The 23,012-nt window shown below is 38.3% G+C and overlaps 1 protein-coding gene and 1 pseudogene across 8 annotated transcripts in view; one reads left to right on the top strand and one right to left on the bottom strand.

Annotated features, from left to right (window-relative positions):
• Window positions 1-23,012, bottom strand: part of BCAS3 (BCAS3 microtubule associated cell migration factor) — a 508,191-nt gene that overhangs the window by 94,432 nt on the left and 390,747 nt on the right. The window lies entirely within an intron of this gene.
• Window positions 5,363-5,478, top strand: LOC118604081 (annotated as a pseudogene).

The following is a 23,012-nucleotide window of genomic DNA, read 5'->3' as shown; positions in this document are numbered from 1 at the left end:
ATAAAGTATGATGCAAACTCCAGAAATCATTAAAAATTAATGATAAATTTAAACATGTAAAAATTTAAAATAGTGTATGACAAAAAAAGTATCATAAACATGTTAAAAGATATTGACAAACTGGGAAAAATGTTTATGATACATTTGACAACATGCTAATTTGCTTATTATGGAGAAAGCTCCAAGTCAATATAAGTAAGACTAATAACCCAATAACCATAGAAAAATGAGCAAAGATCATAAACAGAGAATTTAAAATATATGGAATTTAAATATGAGAAAAGATGCTCAGTCTAAGAGAAATGCAAATTAAAACGACAATGAAATATCACCTTGAATCTGATAGGTAAAACTCAAAATATCTGTTAACACATTATGTTGAAAAGGTATAGAGAAAATAAGCACTCTCAGATATTGTTGCTAGGAGTATAAGTTAGTATAGCAACTATGAAGGAAAATTTGGCATTGGAAAATAAAATTATAAATGTACATACCCTTTAACTTGGGAATTTTACTTCTAGGAACTAACTGCATAGCTACAATTACACGAATGCTCAAAGATATGAAAGGACATTTACTTTAGCATTGTTTATAATGACAAAAGACTGAAAGCCATCTATATGTCCAACAATAGAGGTTCTAAGTAATTTATGGTAAAACATTGCAATGAAAAACTATGTCGTCTCTAAAAATAAGGAAATATCTACCACAAACACTAAAAAAGAAAAATCTCAAGATATATCAAGGCATGATACAACTAAAGCACAAAAGAGTGTCCATAGTAGGGTGTCCTTTTGATGTAAAGAAAAAAGGATGTTTGTATGTGCACAAAATATCCTTGGAATAACACATAGGAAACTGCTAATAGTGATTACTTCTGGGGAAAGACCAGCAGATAGGGGTGGGAGACTTTTCACTATATACTATTTTGCGCCCAATTTTCTTTTTTAATTGCATGGTATGTAATATCTATTTAAAAAGCTGAGATACCATGGGGATAAAGTAGGCCAATGACTTGATACTTCCTGGAAAAAGGCTTCGATCTGTTAAAGATCCAGATATACCAGTACGGCTCTGTCTTTGCTGGCCAAAGGAGCAGCCATGTTCGAGAAGAGCTGGCAGCACCCTTGGCTCTGGCACTGCCCATGTAAACACTTATCTGTCATATGAATGTACTTGGAGAGGCCACTTCTTGCAGGGCATGTACACGCACACACAGTACCAATCTTTCATGTGAACAAATATTTTATTCCAAGTTACAAGAAGCTTTTTTATATCCATCATATCATCAGATCTTTACACATTCCAAGGAAGGTACTTTCACACCTTCCTGTTATATAGATCTATATAATGAAGCTCAGAAAGCCTAAGTTACTTCCCACCCTGAGGCAAAATCTTTAAGTGGCAGAGATGTGACTCAAACCTAGAACCCCCTAATTCTAAATTAGATATTCTTTCTACCATGCAACTACCTCACTCCCTTGCAAAAATAAATCTGTAACTACTCTGTTCCCAAGCTGTGTCGATTAAAAGCTATGAAGTATTTACTTTGCCTATAGAACTCACTGGATTCAGTGGCATACAATAGCCTTGAATTTTACCAAACTATAACTGCCTTTCTCCAGATATCCAGGGTACTCAAGTGTTAAGTAGGAAGTTTGGACTATAGGAATCCTGAGATCTCTTGCAATTCTACCTCTTAGTGAAATAGGAGACTTCTTGAGTTAGGCTGATAGGGAGGAGAGAATTACCCTAGGAATGAACATTCAACTTAAACCAAGTACTCACATATTGAAGCCAAGCTAAATAAAGAGTTAATGTAGAGAGAGACTGGGAGAGGGGCAAAGAGTGAGCCAAAAGCAGCTTAGCAAAACTCCCATGGTCACCGTCACCCAGCCAGCAGGGAGCAGCCAAGCCCAATGTGGCTTGTGGTTACCTGCCTGGCTTTTTTTTTACTTAAGCAGAGGGACCAGTGCCACCTCACCATGGAGGCCCAATGGCTTGGCTCACTATTTTAAACATGGTTTGTGGTCTGCACCAAGATGGCTTGAACAACTCTGTGTCCTCCAAGGGATTAAGATTAAATGTAACATATGCTTATCCCAATGGCAGTGATGGGGACAAATGGACAAACATTGGGCCACATCAACATTATACAGAAAATTTTTCTAAAAATATCCTCTGCAAGTCCCCAGGGAAAAATTTGCAAGACACGAACAATGCCTAGCTCTTAGCCACAACAGGTGAGGAAGAAGCTGCCATCCAAGAAGAACCTAGATGATAAGGAAGGGAATGGAACTCCCTACCTGTCCACAAACCTTCCCTCAAAGGGAATCACTAACCGAGGAAGAGAGAAGCAATGAGCAAGAGCTTCTATTCTAAGTGTGTCAGGCCTAGCTTGCCCATCCCTACCCTTTAAAAGAAAAAGCAACAGCTTTATTGAGATATAATTCACCTACCATACATTTCACCCATTTAAAGAGTACAATTAGGAGCACTTGGCATCTTGTTCCCTGGCATACGTTGTCAATTTGGCTCAAATAAACTATAAAATTTTTTTTAAAGGGTATAATTCAATGGCTTTTAGTATATTCATAGGGTGTGCAACCATCCCCACAATCTATATAAGAACATTTTAATTACTCCAAAAAGAAACCCTGTACCTCTTAGCCATCACCTCCCAAATTTCCCCTCTCCCCAGCCCTAGGCAACCACTAATCTACTTTCTGTCTCTCCAGATTTGCCAATTCTGGACATTTCGTATAAATGAAACCATACAATATGTGGTCCTTAGTGACTTGCTTCTTTCAGTCACAAATATTTTCAAGGTTCATCTATGCTGTAGCATGTATAAGAACTTCATTAGTTTTTACAGCTGAATAACATCCCCTTACATGGACATACTACATTTTGTTTTTACATTAATCTGTTGTTGGACATTGGCTGTTTCTACTTTTCAGTTATTGTGAATAATGCTGCAATGAACATTGGTGTACAAACATCTGTCTGAGTCCTGCTTTCAATTACTTTGGGTATATCCATTCATCAATTGATAAGACAGCTATTTCCACTTGTTGGCTATTAATGGTTAATTATTATTTAGGATTAATGCTGCCATGAACATTAGTGTGCAAGTTTTGGACAGGTTTTAATTTCTCTTGGTATATACCTAGGTGTACAATTGCTGGATCATATTATAACTCTATATTTATCTGAGGAACTGCCAGACAGTTTGCCAAAGGAGCTACATTATTTTACATTTCCAAAGGCAATGTGTGAGGATTCCAATTTCTTTACATCTTTATCAACACTTATTATCTATCTTTTTGATTACAGGCACCCTAGTGAGTGTGGAGTGGTGGTTCATTGTGGTTTTGAGTTGTATTTCCCTGATGGTTAATAATGTTCAGGAACTTTTCATGTGATTATTGGTCATTTGTACATTCTTTTTTTGGAGAACTGTCTACTCAGTTCCTTTGCCCATTTTTAAGTTGAGTTATCTGTCATTTTATTATTGAATTGTAATAGTTATTTATATCATCTAGATATAAGTCCCTTATCAGACAAATGATTTGCAAAAGTTTTCTCCCATTCTATCAGTTGTCTTTTCACTTCTGCACAAAAGTTTTTAATTTTAATGACGTGTAGCTTATCTATTTTTTATTTTGTGCTTTTGCTGTCACAGCTAAGAAACCCTGACCTAATCCAAGGTTGCAAAGATTTACACCTGTGCTATCTTCTAAGGGGTTCATAGCTGTAGCTGATATTTAAGTCTTCGATCCGCTTTGAGTTAGCTTTTGTATATATTGTTCTTTTGCATGTGGATATAAAACTGCCTCATCATTATTTTTTGAAAAGACTATTCTTTCCCCCAAAGAATTGTCTTGGCATCCTTGCTGAAAATCAATTGACCATAAATGAGAAGGTTTATTTCTGAACTCTCACTTCTATTCCATTGAGCTATGTGTCTATCCTTATGCTAACACATCGTCTTGATTACTGTGACTTTATAAATTTTGAAGTTGGGAAAATTGAAGCTTATTACTTGAAGCTATTCTGCATCCTTTGAATTTACATATGAATTTATGGCCACCTTGTCAATTTCTGCAAAGAAATGGGCTGAGATTTTTATAAGGATTTCAGTGAATATGTGTATCAATTTGGTCAGTACTGTTATCCTAACAATATTGTCTCCCAATCCACATGTTTTTCCATTTATTTAGGCCTTCTTAAATTTCTTTCAACATCTTGTATTTTACAGAGTATAAGGTTTGTACTTTTTATGCTAAATTTATTCCTAAATATTTTAATCTTTTTGATGCTAATGTAAATGGAATTATTTTCTTAGTTTCATTTTTGGTTTGCTCATTACTATTGTGCAGAAATACAAGAGATTTTTTTTATATTATTCTTATATTCTGTATTCTTGCTGAATGAGTTGCCTTTTATAAGGTTTTGTTCCTAAGGCTCTTAAAAAACAGTTTAGTATTGTGGTGACTTTGCACTGAATCAATCTAGCTAAACTGGAACTCCTTTTTTCCAGAATTTCCTTCCCCGTACAATTATGAATTAGGGTTGACTATGTATGAGAAAAATTTATGTGAGATTTGGAAGGTGGAACTGCCCCAGCAAACATTACACTCTGACGGGTAAACACCGGGCACATGGCACAGTGGCCGCTTGTGCAGACTGTTGCTAATGCGCTGGCCAACCCACCAGGCCGACGTGTCCCCCCAGCTCTCACCAGATAGCCTCCTTCAGATTCTCTGAGTCTTGGGCCAATTGCATGTGCAGCTTTACAGTGGAGAGTGCCTGCTCCTGCTGCGGGTCACCCATTTTATCAAGGCTAATAGCACTGAGAAACGGACATAGGTTCCAGTTTGCCTCATGGGTTACACTTGCCTCTCTGCCACTACACAGTGAGGTTTCTTCCCAGCATCAGCCCTGATCCCTATTCGAGCCTACCACGAGACTCAAAGCCAACAGACTTCTTCAATGGCTACCACGATTACATCAGGTCACATAGAAGTCCAATCCTAATAATGAATCCTTTATTCTATACCAGTGGTCCTGCTCCTATGATCAAAACTTACACTGTTTATGCTATTCTAAATGGTACCACTCTGGTGCGAGATATCGATAGTAGGAGAGGTTAAACATTTGTCAGGACAGGAGGTATATGGAACTCTCTGTAGCATCCGCTCAATTTTTTTTTTTTTGGCGTGGACCTAAAACTTTTCTAAAAAATTAAATCTATTAAAAAAAAATTTTTAAAGACGTGGTTCCACAGTGTAGTGGTTAGAACGTCTGCTTTACACGCAGAAGGTCTTGGGTTTGTGCCCCAGCGGAGCCACAGTCTGCGGTCTATGGCCATGCCACCCTAAACAAGCCTGATGTCTGATCTCGGAAGCTAAGCAGGGTCGGGCCTGGTTAGTACTTGGATGAGAGACCACCTAGGAAGACCAGGTGCTGTAGGCATAAATAATAATAATAATAATAATAATTAATACAAGAATAAATGTAAAAGATAAATATTGCATGATTCCACTTACATGAGATATCTATAGTCAAACTCAGAAAGTAGAATGTGGTTACCAGGGGATGGGGGGTGGTGGGGTGGGGAAGGGTGGGAAATGGGAGTTTTTCAATGGGTATACAGATTCAGTTTTGCAAGAAGAAAAAAAATCTAGAGATCTTTCACATGACAATATTCATAAAGCCAATACTACTATACTATACAGTTAAAAATGGTTAAGATGGTAAATTTTATGTTTTTTAGCACAAAACATTAATTTGAGTCTGATAAGGAGAAAGCAAATAAAAATTTAAAAATGTGGCGGTGGTGTTACAGAAGGAGAGGGGCAGGGAGACAGACAGACACAATCGTTTACCATATAATTCCATCTTACCAACGGGAACGAGGATATGCCTTGAACTTAGAGTCTATGTCTTATTTGTTCTCATGTCTGAATAGTCAAGAGCATCTTTAGTTAATAAAAGTACTGAATGAATACACGAATGCATAAATAAATGCAAAACAGGCGGGGGGGGGGGAACAAGTAAAGGGGCTAACGGTCCCCAAGATCAAATATGACTAGGGACACTGAACCTTCAGTGAATGACAGAAGAGCTGTGGCCTGAATGACATCTACAAGTGAGTAACAGTTTCTCTCCAGGCACCAGATGTAGGACATGATATTAAATATTCAAGAGATACATGACCTAGTTTTTTAGGGGGGTTAGGGGGTGTTGGGTTTTCAGCGAGCTCTGGGCATACCCAGATCTATATAGGACAGGCTTCTGGACACAGAAGGGAACAAAACAAAGGATAGCAGAGTCTTTTACCCTATGTTCATGTTTCAGGTCAAACAGTCCTTTCTTACATAGCCCTTCCTGACTATGCTCTGGAAAATTCCATGTTAAAAGTTCCTTGCCACCTCCCTCCTTGAGCTCAGAATCAGACTACAAGCCTGTGAACATCCCATGCTTCTTACCAAAGATAACACATTTTGGCGACATGGCGTTCATTCATTCATTCCTTCACTCACTCACTCACTCACTCATTCACTCACTCACCAAACACAGCTAAGTGTTGCGAATTCAAAGATAAGTAAGACATAGTCTTTACCATTGTAGTTGTGGGTGAGGGCCCTGAATATTTCAAAGGGACCAGTCACTCTCTTGTTTAAGTTTCTAAAGAAATAAAAGCCTTGACATCGCTATTTATCATCTTTTAAGTTATCAACCACCATAGCAATTTAAAAATTAACTTTCCTATCCTAGTAGAGAGAGACAAGAAGATAAGAACCTTGCTTTTGGAATTCTGGCTTTATCAAGAAAATATGGAGTGTCCCATTTGAACGGATCTCTCGCCAGACACAGTTAATCTGTGGCAATGGATGATGTGCGTGTGTGGGGACACTGTTTATTCTAGCCTTTCTGCAATTTACAAATTGAAACAAATAATGGTGGAGACATTTGCAACTATGGAAAAAGGGTGTTTACAAAGTGGGAAAAAATAGACTAAATAGGCTTAGGTTACAGAAAATTTCTAACACGGCATGGGATGGACTCCACAACAACAGAAGGTGCAAAGGGCTAGGAGTCACACGTACTGTACAATTAGATCTTTTCAAAGATTTCCTAAACATGTCAGTTTCAGAAAGGGTATCTATATGCAAGGTCATCTTGGTAAACCCTGGGGACACCAGACAGGAAAATTTTCCTAGGCCTCTTGTTTCATCCCTGTACCTTAGATATACCTTCTCAGATGCCAGGTCTTAGTTTAGTGTTAAATCATTCAAGCTCAAGGTGCTGCTCATCCTTTCCTCTGGAAACTAATTCTCCTTTCCTAAACCTTTCCTTAAATGGCATTGCTCACAGTGACTTTCCTAGTGAGAAGCACGCAAGAAAAAAGATCTCCTTAAAAAGTCCACACAGCAGTCACTTTCTTTGTCCACTAATGGGCTTAGCGCTTGCTCGCTCTCTATTTCTTTGTGTTTAAAGCCATCTCTCTCCTTTACTTCTCGCACAGCTCTCTTTTTAAGGCTGAAAATTATATCTGACTCCCCAAATATTAGAGTAAAAACGAGGTGAAATCTCAAACCACATCCTCAATTCGCTATCTTGGTTGTTACAGAATTAGTCATATGAAAAAACAAAATGGCTTGTTAATGATCAAAAGAGGTCTGCCTAAAATGGAAATAATTTTAATGAAAGTGAAGACAGTTTCCCCACATAGAAACTGACCCTGACTACAGAGCTTTCATATGGATTTCATAACTTTATAAAAACAATAATCAAACAGCAACTCATTAGAGATGAGGAAAGGAAACAGTTTAGTATCCCATGAAAGTTAACACTGGGTTTTCAGAAGATAAAGACATTTATTTTTTATGGGGGTTAAAGAATAACTATTCCCCAGCTCAGTTAGCAAGAAAAGTATAAGTTCATAAGCGCTTATTATAAAAATAGAATAGCCAGAGATTTTTTTTAGGATAGAGGTAAGAACCATGGTCACATGTTCCTTCTTACACAAAGCCCAAAACAGCACATTGCACAGCAAACACTGGGAAATATACTACTCGATGGAAAAAAGAATGATGATTTTACACACTGAGATCCTGAAGTTCATTTCTTTATCAAGTGAGCTTGTTTCACTAAGTTTAGGCATGAATTGGCAATGCTTACTTAAAGTCAACATTGAATTTAAGTCGAGACAAGATTGTAGAAACCAGGTCTACAGAAGCAGAAATTTGATCTGGAATATTTTCCAGGGAAAATGTTGATTAGACTTTTTTCTTCCTTGTATAAGAGGGAATGAATAGAACGATCCCTGACCATCTATTATGAAGCAGGCACTACGTTATGTAATAAATGTATCCCATTTAATCCTCAAAATATCCCAGTGAGGTAACTAATGTTAAGTAACTTATATGAGGTTACATAGCTAATTTTTTAAAAAAGTTGGAATGGAACCCAGGGCTGTTGTGATTATGCCTTTCTTTCTATCATATTTCTAATATCATTTTCATGTTTTTAAAAGTTTCTTTCTATCCTATTTCTAATATCCCTTTCATATTTTTAAAACCTGACCACAACTTACTGCTTAGCCCTTTTTTTAGTTCAGATTTTTAAAAATGTTTTCAAGAATATAAACATTACAGATACAGCTGAAATCTCTCTGTATCATACGCCAGTCCCATTTCTCCTTCTATCTCAGTATCATACTATTCTTATTCCTCTGCAATCTGTTTTTTTTTTTCAAAATGTTTTTAAGATGATTATGTTGCTGCATGAGCTTAGTTCATTCATTTTAAATCTAAAGATGAACATATGACTAAAATCCCCCATTTTTTTGCTTATTTGCAATAACATTATTATACGAATTTTCTTTTATACCAGTCAGAACTTCCTACGAATTATATATCTAAGGGTAGAACTGCAGGATCCCAGAAATAATAATGATAATAACTGACACTATTTGAGTGCTTATTCTGTACCAAACATTGTTTTAAGTGGTTTATACATATTAACTCATTTAATTCACACAATAACCTTATGAGGATTCTGTTGTCATCTCTATTTTTCAAATAAGAAGTAGTGTGGCTCTAGAATCTATGCAACTTTATTAAACATCGAAAACTACCTTCCAAAATAGTTGCATCAATTTATACTTCTACCATCAGTGTATGAGTTTTCACATACTTGCCAACACTTGTCAAAGTTTTCAAGTTTTGCTATCCTAATATGAAGATCTAAATTTTTCCTGTATGGATAACCATTTGTCCCAGCACAATTTATTGATTAGTCTACCTTACAGCATTGATTTGTAATGCTATCTCGAGCATATTTCAAGTTTCCACATATGTCTGGATTCCATTCTACTATTTGCCTCTGTAACAATACTATTGTCTTAATTATTGCAGTTTAAAATACATTTTTATATCTGGTAGGACAGAAATTAAGGACATTCCAATGAAAATCATAATAGGTCTGTTGTTCTCCAAAATTATTCTTAGCTGTTTTCGACCCTTTGGTCTTTCCACATGAAGTTTAAGAGTACCTTAAACATTTTTATGGAATTTCCTGCCAGGCCTTTAATTGATTCAAAACCTATTATGATTCTGATGAGAATTTCATTTAATTTCTTGATTAATTTGAGGATAATTGACAACTTTAATATATTGAGTTTTCTTATCCATGAACATATCGATTTATCTAGGGTTTTTTTTCACCTCTTCAGTCTACTTTTATAAATTGTCTGTATATGTTTTGTGTATCTTTTCTAAGGATTATTCCTGGGTTCTTTGTGCTCTTAATTGTTATTACAAACAAGATCTTTTCTGTAATTGGTTATGCTGGCATATAGGAATACCATCAATTTCTATATCCAGCAACCTTGTTGAACCCTTATTAATTCTAATAGTTTGTTGATCCTCCTAGATTTTCTATGTGGCAAATTATATCATGTGCGAATAAAGTCAGCTATGTCTCTAATTCTTGTAACTCTTATCTCCTGTTATTACTGCATTGCATTGGCTAGTATTTCCACACAATACTGGATAGAGATGGTGTTAATTGGTATCCTTGTCTCATTTCTTTTAGTTTTCTCTTCACTAAGTAAAACCACCATAAATCCTAAAGCTGTGTCTCTCAGCTTCCGTTTACCTTTAAATAATTATATTCAAATTAAATTGCTCAGGAGTCACATTAGCCAAAAAAAGATTTTTAAAAAAGCCACGTTACTATGTGCCCTGGAGAGTATGATATAATATTCTAACATAGAAATGGAACAGCCTTATATGCGTTGCGAGCCTTGGCTTGGGTGTACTTAATTTAAACATTTAGGTTCAACCAATTCCTATATAAGAAACCATCAATTCATCTACTAGAATTGTGGAGATGGTCACATCGAACATCACATGATTTACCATTTTAGTTTTTGAAACCAGGGGAAAACATGCAGAAAAGAAACAAACAGCTCTTCTTCTCTCTCTTTTTTTTTCTTAAATGAATGTAATAACAGAAGAGTAATGAGGTTGGAAAACAGATGTGGACAAAGGGAAGGCGCATGCTATAGTGTGGCCCACACAATCTGGAAAGGAATGATAAAAAAAAAAAAAAAACAAACTTTACAAGCTGTTTTGAGTCTCGAATTAAAAGGAGTAATCAAGCAAGGCTGACTTATAAAGGGTCAGGGGGTAGCATCCTGCAGCAGAGAATAAGCAGAACTCCTTTTCCTTAACTGTCCCCTGCCCAGCTAAGTCTGGGAAGGAGGATTTTCCTGGGTAGCAGCCTCTCTGAATGTATTCTTGCTTCGGTATTTAATAACTGCCATCTACCCTCCTTTCCCCACGCACCCGCTCCCCAGGGAGGTACTTCCCTAATGGGTTGACCCTTTTTAGTCTGGTTTTAGTCTCTGGCTCTTTATATTCTGATGGGGCACCTCAGTCTCTTTCTATGACTTCCAGGCAAAATGTGTCAAATTAGATAAAGTTTGATGCTGGTTTGGTAGCGCTCTCATTCTCTAAATGATTTCTTCCCACATCCTTTTCACCATGTTTGCCTCCTAGGGTCAGTCGGAATGTGTATAATAAAAGAATTACGACTTGAGAATATCTAAATCCTCACATAGAGATGTGGGGTTTTTTTTTTTTTTTTTTTTAATTTTACAGTGTAAGTTTAGTGGAGCAACATCAAGAGGAAAATGTAGCATCTTGGTAAAAGGAAGATAAAGCCTTATCCTGTTTCCAAGGAGATTAACACCATGAAGATATTTTTCTCCTGTTCCTATGGGCATTGTTATTAATGATGTTTTATGGCAGAACTGTCAGACACTCATCAGTTTACCGAACTATGTTAGTCTGCACAAAGTGGTACTGTGAGAAAGCGGTCTGCTGCAGTTGTCTGACTCGGCCTCTGAAAGCTTTCAAACTCAACTACTGAAGTCCAGCCAGCATCTAATTTTACCCGTGAGTTCCAGGAGAGAGTAAAACTGGTGGGAAGATTACAGAGTTCCTTGAAGCTCTGACCTATAACAGGAAGAGCATTGTCAGCCTTCATGTCTCTCACTCTAAATCCCAAGGAAAACAACAGTGGCAGGGCGTTGTATAACACATTCCCATTGTAAAATTGCATATTTCAGAAACATGATGCCAGCTCCCTCATTTTCCATAGACCATGTGTCAGTATAAACAGATGACCTTAAAATGAATATTTTTACTTAAGCTTTTCAATTCCAATTTGTCTCATGGACTTGGGCTTCTCTGGGTTTTCTTGTAAAACGGGAGAAATCTACTGTTTTTAAATTAGCTAATGCCTCTACACTTTCAACTCTGATCGCTGCACTAATGTCCTGGGAATTTCTGGTAATGTTAGTGTGAAATGCCACAGTGATTTCAGAGTTCCAGGGGGTATTTTGAGCTTTCTATCAACAGAGTGGGAAAAACAGAGGTTTGAAGTTAAGTCTTAGCTTTGGCATGTAGCAACTTGGACAAGTTACTTAACTTTTCCAATACTTATTTGTAAAATGGGTGAAATAACACCAACCTTAGAGGGTTGTTTGGGAGGATTCATGAACAGAGCAGGGATTGTCAGTCCGAAGTAATAGACAGAAAATCCACAGTTCTATTTAGTAAAGATGCCACATGGTGACACCCCCTAAGGGAAAAGATGACCTCAGGTGCCCCTTAAAAGCACTAGGAGAATCAGCCAACAGGAAAGCAGAAGTGATAGCAAGTGTCTGGTGTCTAGGGAGATCTCCAATGTGATTGTCCTAGGCCAGTAGTGGACAACTGCCCACGCTAAGGCTGGTGCCCTGGGAAAGAACATGAGCCTCTTCTTGGAGGTAGGCTGATGAAAGGGAAAACAACAACAAGAGAGCAGCTCCCGTGGGTGGAAAACTTAAAGGCTTCATTAAAATTTTTATGCTGACCAACTTTCTTTCTGGTGTAGCGGTTCACATAGTAGCCAGTAACCTAAGAATGGACTACAACTCAGGCGACTCCAGCTTCTCCAGTATTAAACAGACAACCTGATTTCTCAACCCTCGTGGAGAGAAACTGACAATTGCTGTGCTATTAAAGTCAGAGTGGGAGTCCAATAACAAGGCACAAACCGTACCAGAACACTATCCACAACTCTGGGTCATTATCTGGCTGAATTTCAGTATTTGCAAACTCTACGTGGCCTTGAGAAGAAGAGAGATCAACACCGTTCTGTGAGTTCTGCTTTCTACTCGTCTCTTACTACTATAAGCTCATACTACTATTCACTAAGCAACTATGAAATACCAGGGACTATTATTAATCTAGCCCCCATATACCACTCTTCTGCTTGGTAGAAGGAAAGGTTTTAGAAGGGGCTTAGATACTAGAAAGCATCTTTTGTATCCAATTTAGAATAATAAGTTTACTTCTGACATTCAAATAAACTGTTTAAAAGAGAAGGGCAGTGCATCCTTAGACCCTTGGGTTTAAGAAGGAAACTCATCTTTTAATCAGAAATGAAATAAGAATCCCCAGGAGCTCAAGGCTCACCACAACATCTGTCAGTTTAGAATGGATTAATAAAATGAAGAGGGATGGTAAAATCTTATCTGGGGGGAATTACAAATACAAACCCATATGCTGGAATAGGATGGAATAGCCAGTTGTCAATATTTAGCTAGTGATCTGTGTGTGATTCTTCCACAGAGTAATACCTGGCTTCCCAGATAAACTATAGAGGCGCATAACAGTTCCCATTATATTAGATGAGTCTACTAACATTATTATTAATAAATTCTCTGTTTAGAAAATTATAATATAAGGGTTGAGCATCATCCTCCTTAATCTATTTTTTATTATGGTCAAGGAAAGAATCTTACATTTATTAAGTATCTATAAGGTGCCAGGCACTCTAAATGTTATTTCATATAATGATGCCATGAAGTAAATATGATTATCAACATTTTACAGAGGTCGCAAGAGTTAAGTAACTTGTCTAAGGCTAACAGTTAGTAAGGAAGTGACTGACCCAGGATTCAGATCCAGATAAACCTGCCTCTAAACTTTGTGTTCTGGTGACCATACCATCATCCTACATATTACACAGTACCTACAGGTAAGACATCATAAACTCCTTTCCACAATGAGTTTAAAATCTGGGAAAAAGACAATCAAGATACATAATAAAAACAATATAAGACAAAACATGATTAAGTGCCACATGCAGGCAGTGATTGTTAAAGACCTAAACATTTAGAGAAAGAGATTTCTGATGGGAATGATCAGAAAAGGCTACAAAGAGCAGTGATATTTGATCTGAACCTTGAAATATGAATAAAAATTCTATATGAGGCTAAGGGGAGTATATGAAGGGACGCCGATGACAGGAAAGCTTTTCAGAGCAAGGGGATGGTGTGCACAAAAATATGATGGCAACGTAAAAGGCATACTCAGGTGTTAAATAATTAAATTTGGCATTAGCAAAATGTTCATCTAAGGAAGAAGTAGGCAGTAAGTTAGAAAAGATCGGTTTGAACCAAAGTGAAAAGGGGAAGGGAGACTTCAGTTTGTTATTATTAATGTAAGTGTTGTGCTGTGTCATTTCATTTACACTCATTAGATGACTTTGGGGTGATCTGCTATCAACTTCTGCATAGAAAAAGAAACAGGCGAAGTGAAGTTCCCATATTTATTGCACAACAGAGTCATATTTTGAATTATCCGATTTACCCTAAATTCCATGTTCCCCCAACTATACTATGTTACCTTAAACAAGAAATTAATAATTTAGATTTCTATTATTTGAAGGAAGCAATACATTAGTAAAGTTTTTGAGGGGAAAAGTATTTTGACGTGATCAAAATATTCACTATTTTGGAATTAAGACTCTCCTGGGCTACTGGAGTATCCCATTCAAAGGAAGGTAACTTGGCAAAAAGTATTTTTGAAGGAATGACTGAGGACGTGGGTTGAATGCCAGAGTTCTACCCTTTATTAGCAATGTGATTTTAGATGAGTTTCTTTCTCCAAGACTTATCAATAAAATAGGGATGACAACGTTTATGTCACAGGTTTAGGCCTAAAAGGATATCATATTGATAGAAATGCTTTGTAAGTATAAAGTATATTGTAAGTTTTTTAAAAATTCTTTTTTTTTTTTGATTCGTAACTGAATTTTATTTTGAAGGTACAAAATGAAAAAAAAATTTCAATGTTAATAACAACAATTATGCTTTCCTTTGATTTCTACCAATTTTATGAAACTTGAACATCTTTCAGCCTTTTCTCCCTTCAGTCTCAAGGTGGTTTCTCTTGTGTGTTCCCAGTTGTAGAACATCTGTTTAGCTAGATTTCAGGTAATTCTCAATGATGGCTGCTCTGTAGTTTAGTTGTAATTTTAATGGTTGTGAGAAAAGGCAACAGTGTTTACTTACTCTACATTTGGACTGGGAGCTTCAAATCCCAAATTCTTGATTTGGTAGAGAAAATACCTCAAACAGAACCTGAGTTCACCTCTAAGAATTGCTCAGAGATATTCTTAATATAGTAATACAGTAACAAGGTCCACCCCTTCCTTACTTGTAGGTTGCTCAAAGACTATCAGCATGGGTTGGGGTAAAGGCTAAGGAAATTACTCTGGGTTCCTGTGCCACAGGATACAAAGAATCCTAAAACCCTTAGGTCCCTTTTGAGATCGTTATGTTTGATGTGGCTCTGCCTCTCCTTCACCTGTGTATCCTACTCATTCATCCCTCTCAGGCCCCAAGACTCAATGGTTTTAAAGGTAAGAAGTGGACATCAATCTTGGATGTGTACCACTCCATGGACAAAGGTATTACATTTTAAAAGCTCAACAGAAAAGAAACTACCTCTTGGCTTTAAGATGGAAGGCTCAATGACCCCATGTACTCTGGTCCAGCTCAGGGTCACTTTGAAGGCACTATGAAACATAGAACTTACATGTTAAAAAGGAAGCGTCAATTATACAATGAGCCCCTGGCCCATTTATTCCATGACTACTAGTAAAGGTTGATTCACAGTGGGTGGGAAACATTTACTAACTATAAGAAGTAAAGATCAAAGTCTGAAACTTGGAGTTTCAGAAAATAATCCCCCAGTTTGGTCAGACTGTCTTTTCAGGGAAAAAGAATAGTGTGGCATCTCCCATCCCTCGTGTGGGAACAAAGTTGCAGAGAGTAGCTTGGCAAGAAAACCATCAAGGCCTCAAACGTCCTTGGGGTCAAACCCCACCCATGTATTATTTTATTAGGTAGTACTGAACATCTAAACAAATTGCCAGACCTTTACTACAAATAGCTCAGGAAAAAGAAACCTATGATAAGGTTCTCCGCATGAGCAGAAAACTTTAGTCCCAAGACCCTACACACACAGTATAGTCAAGTAAAAAAGTGTTTATAAAAGTCTTCAAAAGAATGAGTATTCTGATAGAAAAGCTTCAGTCAATACATATACTGCACTTAAGCCAACTACCGCGATAGAAGCACAAAGCCACATCTACTCTGATTTCAGGGCTCACACTGATACCACAGGGGGGAGGATGCATCAGTTGTGGTTCCAGAGAAGGATGGGAAGACTTGCAGGTCCTGATGATATTCAACAGTCTCCGCCCATTGGTAGTCACCGTCAGGTTCCCATGATGCTTTCCAGACATTATCCGACCAAGAAGAAATAGAGGGAAGCGGAATGCGGAAACTAAAGAAAGTGTACTCTGGAGGTGTTTTGGAGGCTGTAAGGGAAAGAAACTTGGATGCCCTCATCCAAGCTCTCTTCTTACTTTGCTAGGCGACCTTGAGATAAGTAGTTACCTCTTCAGCTTTGGTTTTTGCTCTTTGTAAAACTACGAATGCGATTGGTTGGGAAGGATATTTTTGACAAAGCACCAGTGAAGGGAAAACTTTGATATTTTCATCCAACTCTGGGGCAGAGATGAGGATGAAGAATCTGTTCCAATCTCCCGTAGGCTCCAAAGAGAGCAAAATCTGAAACTTCAATAAGTCATTGTGCTCTTGCTGCTACAATTAAAGCTCTTTGAAAATCTGCTTTAAAGCCTTCAGAGCAAATCTAGGTTAATGAAGCCAGAGTCCATCCTAAGGAGGAAGGTATCAGGAAAGAGAGGGAGGAATGACACAACAGGGCTGTTTCACTGCAGCCAGGCAATACTCAACATCTCTGCAGGGAAAAGCTAAGATGTTCTCACGGAAGACTAAGATGAATTTATTTCTTTTTTCTAGGTAAATAATGGTTGATGTTGTTGTAGTATTGTTGTTGGTAAGTACGCAAGATCTTTCCAGGGACCAAATACTAGACTTATCTGCTGTTTAAAGCAGTATAGTTAAGTTTTCTAATCTTACCAACTACTTGATCAAACATTTTAGAAAAACAGGAAACGAATTTGACACCAGGGCAAAGGAGAGAGAAAAGCTCAAGGAAAAGATAGTTGAGGCATAAACTAAGAAAGTAATTTTACTTTCTAAACCAGTGAGACTTATATTAAACAAAGAAGTGTGCTTGTCTGTTCTTAAAGTAGACTGGAAGTCAGTCGTCTTTTACTAGTAGTATGTGAGACCTCACAGGACACTGCAATGGGTCAGGCAGTACAACGGCAGCCCGACGGTGTTCAATCTGTTCGAGGTTTCAAATAAAAAAAAAAAAATCCCTTTAACTTTTATAGGGGATTGTTCTCTAATAATACCAAAGGTAGGGGCTGGCTCTCTTGAATTTTTCCTCAGAGTTGTCTCTATGCTGACAAAGGAATAAGGTCCAAACTGGGGTTTTAGATAGAGGTGAAGGGGGACTGATGTTGAAAGGATAAAAGATTTAGGTCCTGTGGGTATTATCCTAAGGCTCTTTTTCCTCTGGTTTTCCTTTTACCTCTAAATAAGACAAGAGCTCCAGTCAATTGTTAAGTCAGGGTAGCAAGATAAAGGCAAAGCACTTTATCTTTCTGAGCCTCAGTTTTCTCATATGTAAACAGAGGAGACTCAACTCTAATATATAACTACTCTCTTCTCTAAAGTCCCTTTGAATAGAAATTACATAATGAAGTTAGAAAAGCAACCGCCCTTACACCCCTCACCGAACACCACCACCATACTTCTAAACCTCTCGGTCTTCAGTTGGAATCTGGGTAGAGGACTGCATGAAGCAAGGGCTCAGAGATATACCTGACTCATAATCTTGTTTTAATCCTGGGTGTGAAAGCTGACATCCCAGCCACCCAAGCTCAAATGCCCGACTGTGACTGCAGATGTAGCAACTGTAGAAACAAGAGCAGTGATAATAATGACAACACAAGTGACAGTACTAATGCCAAATAAATGTTATTATTATTAATGATAATAACAGCTGACATTATCGAGCCCTTATTAAGGCAGTATAATTGTTACATATAGGTATGCAGGCGATCCTCATAACAACTCTGTGAGGACTTAACACTATTGTCTCCATTTTGCTGATGAAAAAACTGAGGCTCAGACACAGTTAGGTAAGTAGGAGGAGCAAATAGTATAGCAGTAAATCATTGGCTAGCCAAAATCCAAGAGGGCGGGGGTCCACAGGACTGCCAAACAGTACGAACAGTAGAATGCTAAGGACAGGAGAGAGCTCCGAAGACAGAAGGCTTAGCTCACTGAGGTACAAGCCAGTGGGTTTAGCAGGCTGAGAGCTGAGAGATATGGATTCCACTACTGGCTCTGCCACTACGGTTGGAGGCAGGTCAGTTTCCTTGTCTAGAAGACAAGGGCAGAGGATGAGATAAACTTTAAGGCACTTTTTAGCTCTGACATTCTCCATGACGGGCCATGTTCCATAAGGACTCAGCAACTGTTTGATTCCCAGGCTTTTTTTTTTTTTTTCAGTTCTTCATTTCTATTTTAAAAAATTGCATGTTCCCGTGGCCCTGGAATGCCTGCCTCCGGCCCCTCTGGAGCCCTGGGTTATGTGAAAGCAGCCGTGCCAAGCTGGCCCATGGGCGGGGCTGAGTCTTCCTGGCTGGCTTGTGACATGTTCCTGACGTACTGTGTGGTCAAGGAGCTGGAACTGGGGGGGCTGAACAAGGGCCAAGCCTTGCACTTCAGCTTCCTGACCTGGCAGCCATTCAGAGAGACCCTGCTAAGTGCTATTTCCTAAATACACTCTCTTTTCATAACAATCTTACCACATTGCTTTCCTTTACAAGCGCTCTTAAAAAAGGGAACTGGACTCCTTCTGGTTAATCTACACAGACTACATTTGGAAACCATCAGAAACTGAACTCTAAACAAAACGTTATTAATGTGTTGTAATCTGCCCTCTATGCTGCAGATGAAAAGAAAATGTTTTATAGTTTCGGAGCATACGTTTTAATTGCCTTTTAAGAGTGCATATACTTTTAGTACTTAGTGTTATAAAACTGTAGTATCTGTTTCTTGATAACTGTTGAGTGATCTCAGCTATTTTTATTAGTTTTTTTCCCTTATCCTTTTCTCCCTTTTTCTCCTAAACTGCCACCCATGCAAAGTTCCTTTAGATCAAGCTTGATATAAGGCTCACATATTTGAGATCTTCATTACAAATAGCTCCTTAACAACCTCCACCTCACTATAAAACACTTGTTCCTGAAAATGAGTTCTATAAACAAAGATGGAGTGGGTGGCTTTGTCTAATAATCCAATATAGCTGGGAACCTAGCAGTCTAGCGTTTTCCCAGTTGCTATTGCTTTTTTATGGGGGCCAGATGACCTACAGAGATCTGATGCTCCTGCTACTTTTCTCAACTATACAGCCCTGTCCCAAGAGACTAACATATCAGTCATCAACCAAGAGGTTTTAAGGGCAGAGTCTTGGAGACACTAGGATCCAGTCTTTTTTATTCCAGCAAGAAATCCCAAATCCATTTGAATCAGGCCTGAAGTTGACTGAGGGACTGGACTCTCCTCCAGCTCATCACCAGGCTGACAAATCCCTGGGAGGCCAGGTCACCTGACGGAATCTGCATGGGCTAAGGCCTCCATCATCTCACTTTCCAGTTGGCCAAATAGTGTTCAGCTCTTAGAGCAGTCAGTGATATAATACTGAATCACAGGATCACAGGAAAGGAAATGACCTTTCTGAGCTAAGGGTTTCTTGGGGCAGAGCCGGGGATGAGGGTGTTTGGCAATCTGAACTACTGGCTAGGAGGCAATGGTAGAACTGGATATTGGTCTCCTGAGTGGTCTGAGCATTAAGTAATCCTGGTGATAAGAAGCTCCACAATAGCATCCACAAGTGACAAAACCTTTCCAGGATTATCTAATGTAGGATAATATTTAAAAACCAGATTCATAGCTCCTCGGACTGGAAGGGCCCATGGAGATGACGTGCTTCATTTTCAAATGAGGATACTGAAACCGAGATGGGCAGTAACTTGCCCAAGGTCTCATGGCCTAGGTTAGCTTAGGCCTAGGTCCGCTTGGCTCTTCACCACCTACTTCTATCAGTAAGGAAAGGAAGCATCACTGAAAGGAATTCCCTTTAGTCGTCCAAAAATGGGAACCTGTGCCCTTTAATTTCGGTTTCTTTTTAAAGATAGTCATCTTCCTTATCTCAAACATTATCTCAAATGTTTCTCATGCTGTCTCCAGTGTTTCCCTAATGCCTTCATGACTCACTGGATATTATGGCTTGACGCAGTACAGAGTGGAGCTCGGTTACAACCTTAATTTCTAAAGTGATTTTTTATGAAAAACAAGCCTTTCTCTCAGTCCTCTTGCCATCAAAACTTGCACAATATAGGCAGAATTCTTCCAGTGGCTTAGCAGGCCCTACTTTCACAATACATCAGGTTCACACTGTGTGAAGGAGCAGCTGCTCATAAATAAACTTCTTCCCTTTAAAATGATCAAGACTTGAATTTTAAATTGGGTTTCCTTCCGTACCCTCCCTTTACTAAGCTTTTATCCAAATACGCACTGAAGAAGATAAATAAATTAGGAATATTGAGGTCTTACTGTATACAATCATGAGGCAGAGCTCTCTACTGGGCCTACGGTATGAACTTTCCCAAAACTTCCACCAAATATACCCAAGGAAAAGACATTCCCTATAGAAAAGCAAAGCCATCTCATGGCCTCCTCTAGTTCTGCCATGGCTGCTGTTATTTAGTACCTTGTTTTTTGATCCTCTTCAAGCCTGCCTCGATCAGTTTCTGATTCTTAATCTTTGTGGCAGGTGACATTTTAACACCCTAAAAAAAATCAGCTCAAAACAAAGCTTTATAAAATTGGGTCATCACATTTTTGGATGCCATGGATCTACAAGCTGGGTACAGCAAGTCTTTCTCCTTTTGACAGATCATAGATTAATGGGTGGTAATCATGAAAATATTGAGCAGAGAACAGCTACTTAAACATCCTTGAAAATAACTCCTAGCACCATTTTATAGCCACTTTTAAATAATTCTCTTCTGAAATACCTGAAACAACATGAACAAAGAGTTTTCCTTTAGACTGGTTAAGGAAAAGTCTTCTATTCGGTAGCTCTTTTGTACTAATTGGTGCTCCTAAAATATATTGTTTCTTCAGCCAGGGACACAATTCTATGTGGGGACACTAGACCTAGAGACCATCTCTGCTACTGAGATCTCTCTCCTTTAGATTTCAGCAACAGAGTTTTCGGGTGTGTTTCATGACCTTTTGTGCTAGCAAATAAGCCTTTGGAGGATTAAAATTAACTTTTCTCATCCTAGTTTAAGGAGTGCTCTGCTCTGGGAACATAAAAAAAAAGTGCCCCAGTTGTGAGCCAAATAAATACCCAGTCTATTAGTGCTGATAATGTTTTCAATGTTCTTCTTTTAAAAATAAAAGTTTTGCAGGAATAGTAGTAGAAGTAGGGAACAATATACATTAATTTAAACAAGTTCTTCTCTTTAAGATCAAAGAAGAATGAAGTTTTATGTTACAAGTATATGAGAGTATACTACTACTTTACTCCAAGTGGTTTAAAATATTGAAAGTGAACATACCGCTGGACACTTCTTGACCTACAGATCTAAAGTAGTCACTCACCTTGTCCTATGTACCCTAATATGGACTAAGTAGTGTCATATGTGCTAGAAGCCTTAAAATCAGGCTATCAAAATTGGTCATCTGCCACAAAGCTGGCCAGATAAATTCCCACAATGACACACTCCTGGAATGACCACTGAGGGACACAGATCACTGCTATATCCTTCCCGCTGAGGAAGCACAAAGCAGACAAATTCTCACCATGTGGCCTTTGCCCTCTGATCTTATATCTTACCTGTCCTCCCTAGGCCCAAGGCTCTGGAGAATTCATGCCCAGCTGGGGCGTAGACCCTTCACTGCCATTATCTTTATGAGTTGTTTTCTTTGAAAGGTCCTAGGGAACAGGCTATAACCATTGAAGGGAGTAGTCCTGTAGATTTCTTTTCTTTTCTTTTTTTTTTTTAAGTAGTATCCAGCCATAACTAGAAAACCTATCCCTTTATGTTTGGACAAGGAACACAGAGAGAAATTGTATTAAATCATCCATTGCAACTCAAAAGCAAAAACAAGCCTTTAAAAGTGCTTTAATTTTCAGACTCAAATAGAGTACCATCCATGCTAGGTATAAGGAGGTAGGATCAGAAGTTCCCTTGGCTGCCTTGATGAGGAAAGGATTCAAGAAGTGCTCAGGAAGGCAGAAAACTCTCCAAAAGAAGCTAATTCAAAAGAGATTTCCAAGTCAACATCCAAACCAAAGAGATGTGGAAAAATTCAGAAAAGCATCCTAACAAAACATCCCAACAGAGTACCCTAACTCCTTTTTGCAAACCCACAACTGGTAGGAGCAAAGTTCCAATGTGACAGGCTTTTAAAGCAACAAGTTGCAACCACAAGTATGGCTGCTCTTCCAACATTATTTTCTTTGAGAAAGTAAATAGGTGGGTAGGGAAGCAAACCCCAGAGGACAGTAGTTTACAAGTCCCAAGTCCTGGGAGGTAAGACGCATGGGACCTAGGAGTGTGGGGGTCTCATGTTAGAGAGAAGAGATCTAACATTATTGTATAAGGTGGCCAAGACCTCCGGCTGCTCATCAGGCAGAGTATACTGCTCTGTATTTGCAAAACTACTCAATAAAATTTTACTGGCAAGGCAAAAGGAGAAACATCTGCTCTAGTCAAGAGCAGCTGTGGTCAGCAATAAGGCAGTTGGCACAGGGTCAATGCTGCTCTTGCTGGTAGGTGGTATTGTGGTCACCAGTAATTACTTTGGAGAATTTCATGGAGTCAAGGATAACTAAATGGACAAAGAACATTTTATTTTACTTTCTATCTTTAGCCCAGGAGCAAAAATCGTGACATGCTGTGCAGAATTCAGAAGCCCAATGCAGTCCATATTTTTCATGGCAGAACTTTATACCTCAAAGACTGGAAACCCTTAAATGTAAGTATTTCAAACAATACATTCTTGACAAGTGACCTCTCCACTCATTATTTCTGATTGAACAGTTCCAGTAGATTGCATTAGTCTTTAAATGTTTCCT

Source organism: Rousettus aegyptiacus, unplaced genomic scaffold (assembly GCF_014176215.1).
Source record: "Rousettus aegyptiacus isolate mRouAeg1 unplaced genomic scaffold, mRouAeg1.p scaffold_m13_p_6, whole genome shotgun sequence".
Lineage (NCBI taxonomy): Eukaryota > Metazoa > Chordata > Mammalia > Chiroptera > Pteropodidae > Rousettus > Rousettus aegyptiacus.
The sequence above is the reverse complement of the archived record's forward strand: the minus strand, read 5'-3'. Positions and strand labels throughout refer to the sequence as shown.